Raw genomic sequence first — 10,331 nt, forward strand, 5'->3', positions numbered from 1 at the left:
GATCATACATAACAAGCCAATAGCTACTTCATACTGAATGGGGGAAAGCTAATAACTTTCTTTCTTCCTAAGACCTGGAACAAGACAAGGATGTATGCTTTCACCACTTTTATCAAATATAATACTGGAACTTCCAAGGAGCAATTAGGCAAGAAAAGAAATAAAGCATATCCCAGTTGGAAAATAGCAAATCAACTTGTTACTGTTTTCAAATCAACAATCCTATTTATAGGAACCATAAATACTCCATCAAAAAACCTGAAATATTTCCCACTGCTTTGAAATCACATGATCTCATTTATAGAACCCTTAAATGCCCTGCCAAAAATCTGTCAGAACAATGAACAAAGTCAGCAAAGTCAGCATTCAACAATCAGTAACTATTGCTGACAAATGTATTTCTAAAAATTTTAGGTTTATAATGTTATTTTAAATGATTTTCCCCATTTTAATTTCTAGATCATGATTGTCAATAGAAATACTCCAACATGGAACTATTTAAAAAGGAAATCAAGAAAGCACACCCATCTCCAATATCTACAAAAAAAATACCCATGCATGAATTTAACCAAACAGATGAAATAGCTTACAATGAAAACTATAAAACATTGCTGGAAGAAACTGAAAAGGATACAAAGAAATTAAATAAATAAATAGATCCTTTTTCAAAAAATGTGCATACTATTCAAAATGACTTGAAGATCTAATGAGATTCCTACCAAAATGACAATGAAATTTTTCAGTGAAGGAGGAAAAACACTTCTAAACTGCAATCACATACATACACACACACAGACACACAGACACAAATCCCTAAATAGCCAAAGCAATCTTGAACAAAGGTAACAAAGCAGGAGGCATTACACTCCCTGGTTTTACAATACTTTACAGAGCTACAGTAACTAAAACAGCACAGTGTTCGGATCAAAAATAGTTTGAACAGACTATGGACCAGGAAAGTAAACTCATGCTTTCCCATATTTGTTACAGTATCGTTCACAGTAGCCATACAATGAAAACAAGTTTACTGTCCATAAACTGCTAGGTGGATTTTTTAAATGTACACACACACACACACACACACACACAGTGGAATTCTGTTTGGGCCATAAAAGAGATGAGATACCTTCATTTGCAACAGCATGAATAGAACCTGAGGTCACTACGTTAAATGAAGTAAGGCAAGCACAAAAAGTAAAGGACCAGATTACCTCCTTCACATGAGGAGCCTAGAAAAAAGTTGATCAAACAGTTCAGAGTATAATGATGGTTACCAGAGGGTTAGAAAGAGTGAGATATGGACAACGCTTGATCTGTAAGTACCAAGTTACAGTTACATAGGAGTAAGAAGTTATGGGGTTTTATTATACAGTAGGATAACTTTAGACAATGATAATGTACCATATACTTCTCTTAAAAATACTACAAAAATGGATTAAGGATGATTCAACATGAAAAAAAAAGTTGTATTTGAAGAGACAGAAACGTTTATGCTGATTGGAGATAATATATACATGTCACACATCACATAGTACATCATAAATAATACAATTTTTAATGTCAGTTAACTTTTTTAATATTATTTTTAAAACGAATCTGTAAAATAAACCAAAAAATGCCTTAGATACACTGTTCTGAATCAAATGATATATTTCTAATATATTCTTTTAATGGACACCTAAAAGCATATTATTCTACAATGCAGACAAATTGATATTTTTAAGCCTTCCCATATTGATGGTCATTCATTCTATTTGCACATTGCTATAGTTTTTCCAACTTGAAATATTCCCTAATACATATACTTATATATACAATTTTATATGCTGATGGTTTTATTCATATGGGTTTGATTCCCGGTCACAATACTGTGGTATCTAGGACACACATATTTTATTTATTTTTATACATGTTACCATATTTCTTTCCCAAAAGACTGCAAAATTGTATATTGTCTACCAATGTATGAACTTACTCATTTCCTTGTGTTATAGCTGGCAATAATTTAATCTGTCTCAACATTCTTTCCAACTGAAGGTGAATAAATAACAATAATTGTTGTTTAATTTACACTTCTCTTACTACCAGTGATGTGGAACATCTTCTCAAATGTTTATTAGCTACTTGACTTTTCTCTTCTATGAAATATTTATTTATAGTCTTTGATCTTTTACCTGTTGGGCTGTTTTTCTTGCCCACTTGTTTAGCATAAATGTGAAAATTCAGTTGTCATCTTAATTATCATTTACTTTTAGTTTGGGTATTTTTTAACAATAAGGAATTTTAACTCTGGTATACTTGAATATAATATAGTGTATTTTTAGAGCATCTGAGTTTCTTATCTTGCTTAGGCAGTCATTCTGCCCTTGGGTTATGCATAACCTAGATACCGTTCTAGTATCCATCCTTTTTACATTTGTTTTTACTTCATTTATAATGCATTGGATATGGTGTAATGTAAAAGCCCAAATATATTTTCTTTCACATAGCAGTTGAGCAATCACTATTAACAATCCACCCTTTACCCATGAACAGAAGCACTAATTTTGTCATATATTAAATTCTCATATACACTGGAATCATTTAACAAATTGCTCTTCTTTGTTTAATCTAATTTCCAAGCTCTAGGACAATGCCTCACTATTTCTATCATAATGATCATTGCCTTTCTAACAACAGTCAGGTAAATTGTCCATCCCAGCTGCTTTTTTCCTTACATTTTTCAGGACCTTTCTTGAATGTATTATTCAATATTTAATACTTTTATAAAATTCCTCCTTGGATAATACTGTCTGGAGTCTAACTGAAATTACATGAAATTCTTACTTTCATTTTAGCAGAATGAACACTTTAACCTCACTCAAGAATATTATCTTTTCCATTTTTAATAGTTTTTAATCACCCAAAGAGTTTATAGTTTTTTGGTAACAATTCTATGCTATTCTTGGTAAATGTATTGCTAAGAATTTTCTGCTTACTTAACATTTTAATAGATTCTCCCCATTTTCATTTCTAGGTCCTGACTGCCAACAGAAAATCAAAGCATTTATTATATCTTCTATCTATGTATTTTCAAAATTGTTTTATTATATAATCCTTGGGATTTCAAAATATATAATAACAATCTTTATGGTTTAATGATTTAACCTTTTTTCCTAATATTGTATCTAGTGAGTCCATGCTGTAGCATTTATTAAGCGTCCAAAGAATGTTGAGTATTGAAGGTAACAATCAGCATTCTATGTATTTCCTGATCTTAATTAAAATAGTTTCAAGTATTTTTTTAAAGGTTATTTATTTATTTGACAGGTAGAGTTACAGACAGTGAGAGGGAGAGACAGAGAGAAAGGTCTTCCTTCCGTTGATTCACCCCCAAAATGGCCGCTATGGCCAGAGCTACGCCAATCCGAAGCCAGCAGCCAGGTACTTCCTCCTGGTCTCCCATGCGGGTGCAGGGGCCCAAGCACTTGGGCCATCCTCCACTGTACTCCTGGGCCACAGCAGAGAGCTGGACTGGAAGAGGAGCAGCCGGGACTAGAACCCGGTGTCCATATGGGATTCTGGCGCCGCAGGCGGAGGATTAGCCAAGGGAGCCACGGCGCCGGCCCCAGTTTCAAGTATTTGAAAGTAATTCCCTTTTGTTCATATTTGACTAAGAATAGTCCTCAAAATTTTGTGTAAAACACTGTTAGCTTTTTTTAAAACCACCAAGGTTTTGTTCTCCTTAACTAACTGAACTATTTTGCATTTCTTGATAAACTGTAGTTGGTTTTAATAAATCTTTTTTTCTACAATGCAAAATTGTATTTGAAATTATTTTACTGAGCATTAAGTTTATCTATTTTCATTGGTAAAATCAGTCTATAGTGTTCATTCTTCAAACATCTTTAACGAGGGTGTGTATTATGTTTGTTACCGTCAAAAAAAAAAGTTTGGGGGGAGCTTTCTGTATTTTCCCATCATATAAATTGATTAGATAATTTAAGAACTATCAGTTCTTTTAAGATTCGTTAAAATTCAGGAAAATATCTGGTCACAATGTCTTTTAATTGTATTAAAGTACACATAATATAAAATTTAGCATTTTAACCATTTTTAATTGTACAACACAATGGCAATAAGCACAATTACAATTTGTGCAACCATCACCACCAAACATGTCCAGAAAGTTTTAGCACAGCAAACAGAAATCTGTAGCAAGTAAACCGTTAACTTCCCCATTCTCCCCTATATCCAGTTCCTGGCAACTCCTGCTCTACTTTCTGCCTCTATTAATTTGCCTTTTTTAGTTACTTCACAGGAATGGAATAACACAGTATTTTTGTGTCTGACCTATTTCATTTGATATCATGTTTTCAAGTTTCATCCATGTTGCACCACCTATCAGAATTTCATTCTTTTTTAATGCTGAATAATATTCCACTGTGTATACAATGCCTTGAAATGTTCAAGAAAAAATGTAAATTATGAAAAAAACTTCACAAGGATTTTGGAATCTTTAGCCCCAAAATAAACTTACCTTTAAATTTCATATTTCTATGAAGTCTTTGAAGTTTCCTCATATCCGCCACGTGTCATCCATGCACTCATCTCTCAATGGACCCTTGGGCTGTTTCCATCATTGGCTATTGTGAACGATACTGCTGTGGACATGGATGTGCAAGAATCTGTTAAGTCTCTGCTTTCAGTTCAATAGCGTATATGCTAAGAATGGGATTGCTAGATCACATGGCAATTTTGTTTAAATTTTTTGAGGAAGCAACAAACTGTTTTCTGGTGGCTGCCCTGTTCCAACTGCAATGTACAAGTCTTCCTGATGTCTTTTTCTTAATATATATTTATTTATTTGAAATGCAGAATTACAAAGAGAAACAGGAAGACACAGAGAAAGAGATCTTCCATCTGTTGGTTCACTACCAAATGGCCACCACGGTTAGGACTGGGCCAGGATGAAGCCAGGAGCCTGGAGCTTCTTTCTGGTCTCCAACACGGGTGCAAGGGCCAAAGAACTTGTGCCATCTTCCACTGCTTTCCCAGGTGCATTAGCAGGGAGTGGCTCAGAAGTGGATAAGTCAGGACTCGAACCCGTGCCTTTACAGGATGCCAGGGGCTCAGGCAGTGGACTCATCTACTCCACCACAATGTTGGCCCCTCATAACATCTTTTTTAAATGGTATGTCTCCATTTATCTCATCCACTTCTTCAGCTGCAGGTGTTTTATTTTAGTTATAGACTATTAATTTTAGTAATGTATTCAGGGAAATCAATATTATTCCTTAAGTTTTCAAGTAGGTTCCATGTCTTTTATTTTGCCACTTAAAGTAATTGAAGGCTATACATTTTCTCTGAGATTTTTCTGTTATGTATATATATATTTTTAACAGGCAGAGTGGACAGTGAGAGAGAGAGACAGAGAGAAAGGTCTTCCTTTACCATTGGTTCACCCTCCAATGGCCGCCACGGCTGGTGCGCTGTGGCCGGCACACCGCGCTGATCTGAAGGCAGGAGCCAGGTGCTTTTCCTGGTCTCCCATGGGGTGCAGGGCCCAAGCACTTGGGCCATCCTTCACTGCACTCCCAGGCCATAGCAGAGAGCTGGCCTGGAAGAGGGGCAACCGGGACAGAATCCGGCGCCCCGACCGGGACTAGAACCCGGTGTGCCGGCACCGCTAGGCAGAGGATTAGCCTAGTGAGCCACGGCGCCAGCCCCTGTTATATTTTGATAGTCTTTCCTTTTATTGTTTCGTAGGCTAGTTTATAATTTCACTTTTTATAATATTTTTGATCCAAACCTTTCTCTAGCTCTCACTCCACATCCAAACCCTCCATGACCTTGCTTCCCAGGTGCCCCCACTGAGCACTCTATCAGAATTAGACCTTCACCTGGTCTTTCTTCCTCTAGCTCCAAAAGCTGAGAAGCTCCAGGAAGTAAGTGGCTGAGGGAAATTGTGTCTCATTTAAGGATATTTCCAGAGTCCTCCCCTCCTCCTTTGCTTTTTTACTCTAATTATTGCTCTCTACTCTTAAGCTGTATCATATGAAGGAAGAAGAAACGGTCTCCATAGTGAGTTGGGAGACTCAAGTTGATGTTAATAAAGCATGGCCAGTAGCTGCATGACCTTAGTAAGTCAACTCATGTCTCTAGAATTATGTCCTTGGTTGTCATCTACCCAAATCGGAACTCTAGGCTCCCAAAAGGGAACTCTGGGCTCCACTGCAGTTCTACAATTCAAATTCTATCATTGTAGACAAGAAAGCTCAAGGAAAGAGAGAAAAGATATGAAAATAGCTCAGGTCAAGTACAAAATGTCAATTACAAATTTTCAGGGCTAAAGAACAAATATAATCTTTTTGTCTTAGCAATGTAACAAAACATTATATGCATGCTAATACATAGCATCACTAACTTTTAAAGTTATGAGTTGTGAATAGGGCTATATGTTTTAAAGCCAATTCTATGCTTCATTTAGACATCTATTAACCTAAATTGAATGGCTTAAAATTACATATTGGCCTCCATAATTTTCTAATTCAACTCATAAGTGATGAACAATCATGCATTTGAAACGCATGTATGTCTGAGAATTAGAATTATTTTGTGTCTGTATTCATTTCAAGTCACACTACACTTCCTATCAACCATTGAAGCTAAAATCAGAACAAATTTCATTGTGTAGTAATCCTCCTTCCTCCAAAGTTTAATGAGGAGAACAGATTAAATTGTGCAAGCTAAGTTTTCACATCCACTCACAAGAATGGCAATATTTCTTCTTTATTTTAAAGGAGAGAATGGCAAACATAATTCCAAGGATTTCCGGTAAAACTTAACATTTAATTGATTGTCTCAGAGCCCCTCTAAAGATCACTAATGATAATTCTGGAAAACAAGTCACATTTTAATGCTTCACTCTTAGCTACATTGTTTCTTGCATAGTCAAGGTTTGTAGAATCAAAAGTCAAAGATAAGATTTTGTTTGCCCTGGAACATAAGTAGACCAGATGCCTCCTTTCTAATGATGGTCTGATTTTAAATTATTTAAATTAATAGATTTTACTGAAGCCTATTATGAGCAGATGTTTTGCTTTTAATGTGAGATGATGAAGTAGGCAAAATATAAAACCATGGAAGACTTGATGCCTACCCTTGAGGAAATTATGACATGATTCAGGAATATTAAAAAAAAGAAGAAGAATTCTGTACACGGTGACATGAAAAATAGCTACAAGGAAAATTCAGACAATCAAAATGTCATTGTAAAGGGCTGATGAATGGCTCCCCAAAGGTATCCACGGCCTAATTCCTGGAACCTGTAAATGTTACCTTATACAATAAAGGGGACTTTGCAAATGTGATACAATTGAGAATCTTAGAACTGAAGATTATCTGGATTATGAAAGTAAGCCCAGTGTCATCACAAAGGTCCCTAGAAAAAGGACACAAGGGTCAAGCGCAACACACCAGATCACAAGCAAAATGAAGGAACAATACAAGGAAGGAACAAGAGCAGGTGGCCTTGGAAAGCTGAAGAAGTCAGCAAACAATTCTCCCCACAAAGGTTCCAAAAGGAACCAACTATAACCCAGTAAGGCTGACTTGGATTTCTGGTCTCCAGACTGGTAAGAGAATAAATTCAGAGAGTTTCTGATTATTTGTTACAGCAGCAATACAAGATGAGTACCGTCACAGTATGATTTGAAAATGCAAAAAGTAATACCAGATTAAATAATAAAATAAGCACAATGGAAATAAATTATTGATGAGGATGAAAGCACCTTATGCTAATGGAAATCTCTCTCCAGTCTTGGTCTTCATGAGCACTTTCATCAACCTACTTACTCCTGGCCTCTCTTGGTTCTTTAATTCCTCAACAAGCCCTCGTGATAGTGAGTGATGTCTGTACTGAATTTGGCAGTGGATTTGGGGGAATTGGTACGTGCTCAACTCAGTTATCCAATTTTTGTTCTTTTTTTAAAGATTTATTCATTATTTACTTGAAAGGCAGAGTTACGGGGCAGGTGGAGGGGTAAATCTTCCACCCTCTGGTTCACTCCTCAAGTGGCCTCCAATAGCTGGGGCTGGGCTAAGCCAAATCCAGGAGTCTGGAGCTTCTTCGGGTTTCCCATGTGTGTTCAGGGACCCAAGAACTTGAACCATCTTCCACTTATTTATCAGGCCATAGCAGAGAGCTGGAGAGGAAGAGTAGCAGCCAGGAATCCAACAGGCACCCATATGGGATGCTGGCATTGCAGGTGGTGGCTCAACCCTATACACCACAACACAGGCCTCTGTTATCCTTCTTTGTTAAAAAATTTTAATTATTTATTTGAGAGGTAGAGTTACAGACAGAGAAAGGGAGAGACGTGAAAAAGGTCTTCCATTCACTGGTTCACTCCCCAGATGGCCGCAATGGCAAGAGATGGGCCGATCCAAAGCCAGGAGCCAGGAGCTTCTTCTGGGTCTCCCATGTGCATTCAAGTGCCCAAGCACCTGGGCCACTTGCCACTGCTCTCCCAGGCTATAGCAGAGAGCTGGATTGGAAGAGGAGCAGTTGGAACACAAACCAGCACCCATATGGGATTCCTGCCCCACAGGTGGAGGCTTAGCCCACTATGCCACAGTGCCGGTTCCCTGCCATTCTTCTTAAAAAAAAAATAGATTTTCCAATTTGTCCTCTCTCCATGGGAAACCTGGCCCAGGTAGTACTGCTATGATGGGAGGGGTGAGTGGAGCTATTTCTAAGGTATACGTACCAGGTCAATGTGTTTCTCAAACCGAACTTAATTCTCCAAACTGTCTATAAAAATAATGAGGTATTTTCTCTATCTTTACATTTCCTAAATTTCTCAAATTGTTTGAAAACTGGATGGGAAATGATGGTGCAATATTTGGAGTGGGGGAGGGTATTCTCAATACTTCTAACTTGTAGTATTCGTAGAAGATATATCACTTGCAGGTACTGCAGAAATATTTTGCATAGCTTTTTTTTTGGTTTCTGGTTTGTTTTTGTTTGTTTGTTTTCATTTCTGTCTCCCAAAAACTTTATGAGCAAAGACCGGTATTCCCTGCAGTTCATAGATAATAAAAGCAAGGCATAAGGAGTAACTTGCTCAAGGTCTCCCAACCTGGAATTGACAAAGCTGTGATTCACTCCCTAGTCCTTCTCACTTCAAAGCCCGGGCTTTTGGACACTGCATATTTCCCTCCTTCCTCGAGGGCAGGAGGTCGGAACTGAATACTAACGATGATTCCTAAGGACCGTTCTATCTCAATGGCATCAATTTTTGTTTGACTTTCAAGAAAGTTGCTAGATATAAAGCCCAAATAAAACAAACAGACCAAACAGATCACAGCGGTCTTGCTCCGTGATCTAACTTAAATGCTATTAATTGTCTGGGTCACTTACAACTTGCCTTTCACCTGGACACATCCCAGATTTGATCACAAAAACAAAAACCTCTACAAAAACTTTTCACCACTTAAAATACAGCCTCCTGAGAAGCTGTTAATCTTGCATGACATGAAACTAGCCTCCCTTAATCAGAAGCTGCCTATGGAGTAATCTCAAAAAATGCAGGCCTGTGGTTGAACATTAAGATATCAGACTTTGATCTCATTTGACCAGTTTTATTTCACTCCAATTCACCTCCATCCCTTCCTCTTATCTGACAAGTAGAGGACCACCTATTTCTCGCTTCACAGAGGATTTAATCGGTAGTCACAACTCTGCAGCTGGACAGCCACAAAGCAGTGTTCTCCATGATAAATCCCAGCCATTTTTGACCCCCAGCTTTTTTTTGAGAGTTATATTGACCATATTGATAAGACCTCCTATTACCATCTCAGGAGTATAACAAGGTTAAGATGGTTGCTGTCTCAGCAAGATGCTGAGGTTTTGATTCATGGCTTTATAAAAACAAGGCTGGATTACTACAATTTGTTGCTGGCATCCCTCCCAGAACGCTCACTGCTTTGACTTGACTTTGTAGAGGATTCAGCAGTCAGCATGTTCAACAGCTAACATAGAAATGCCTGCATATACCACACAAGGGCCACAAATGTTATGCTGAAATACAGAATTGGTTTGACAAATCGTAAGCACAGGGGTCCCTGCCTTTTAACCCTAGACAAACACAGGAAAACTTTTCCTTCCAGGAACAAGGCTTTTATACATAACTATGGTATAGAATTGATTGTGGCTCAAGGAATCTAAGCTGCTTTATAATTATTTCACACTTCACCTGACTTAAGACACAGATAGAAACATAGGAAAAAGTCTCTTGAAGAACTTATTAGTTCACAATGGACTCTGACTTGCTAGCGCACAAAGTGTA

This window comes from Oryctolagus cuniculus, chromosome 3, assembly GCF_051225735.1.
Source record: "Oryctolagus cuniculus isolate XC-2025 breed Fujian yellow rabbit chromosome 3, ASM5122573v1, whole genome shotgun sequence".
NCBI classification, from domain to species: Eukaryota; Metazoa; Chordata; class Mammalia; order Lagomorpha; family Leporidae; genus Oryctolagus; species Oryctolagus cuniculus.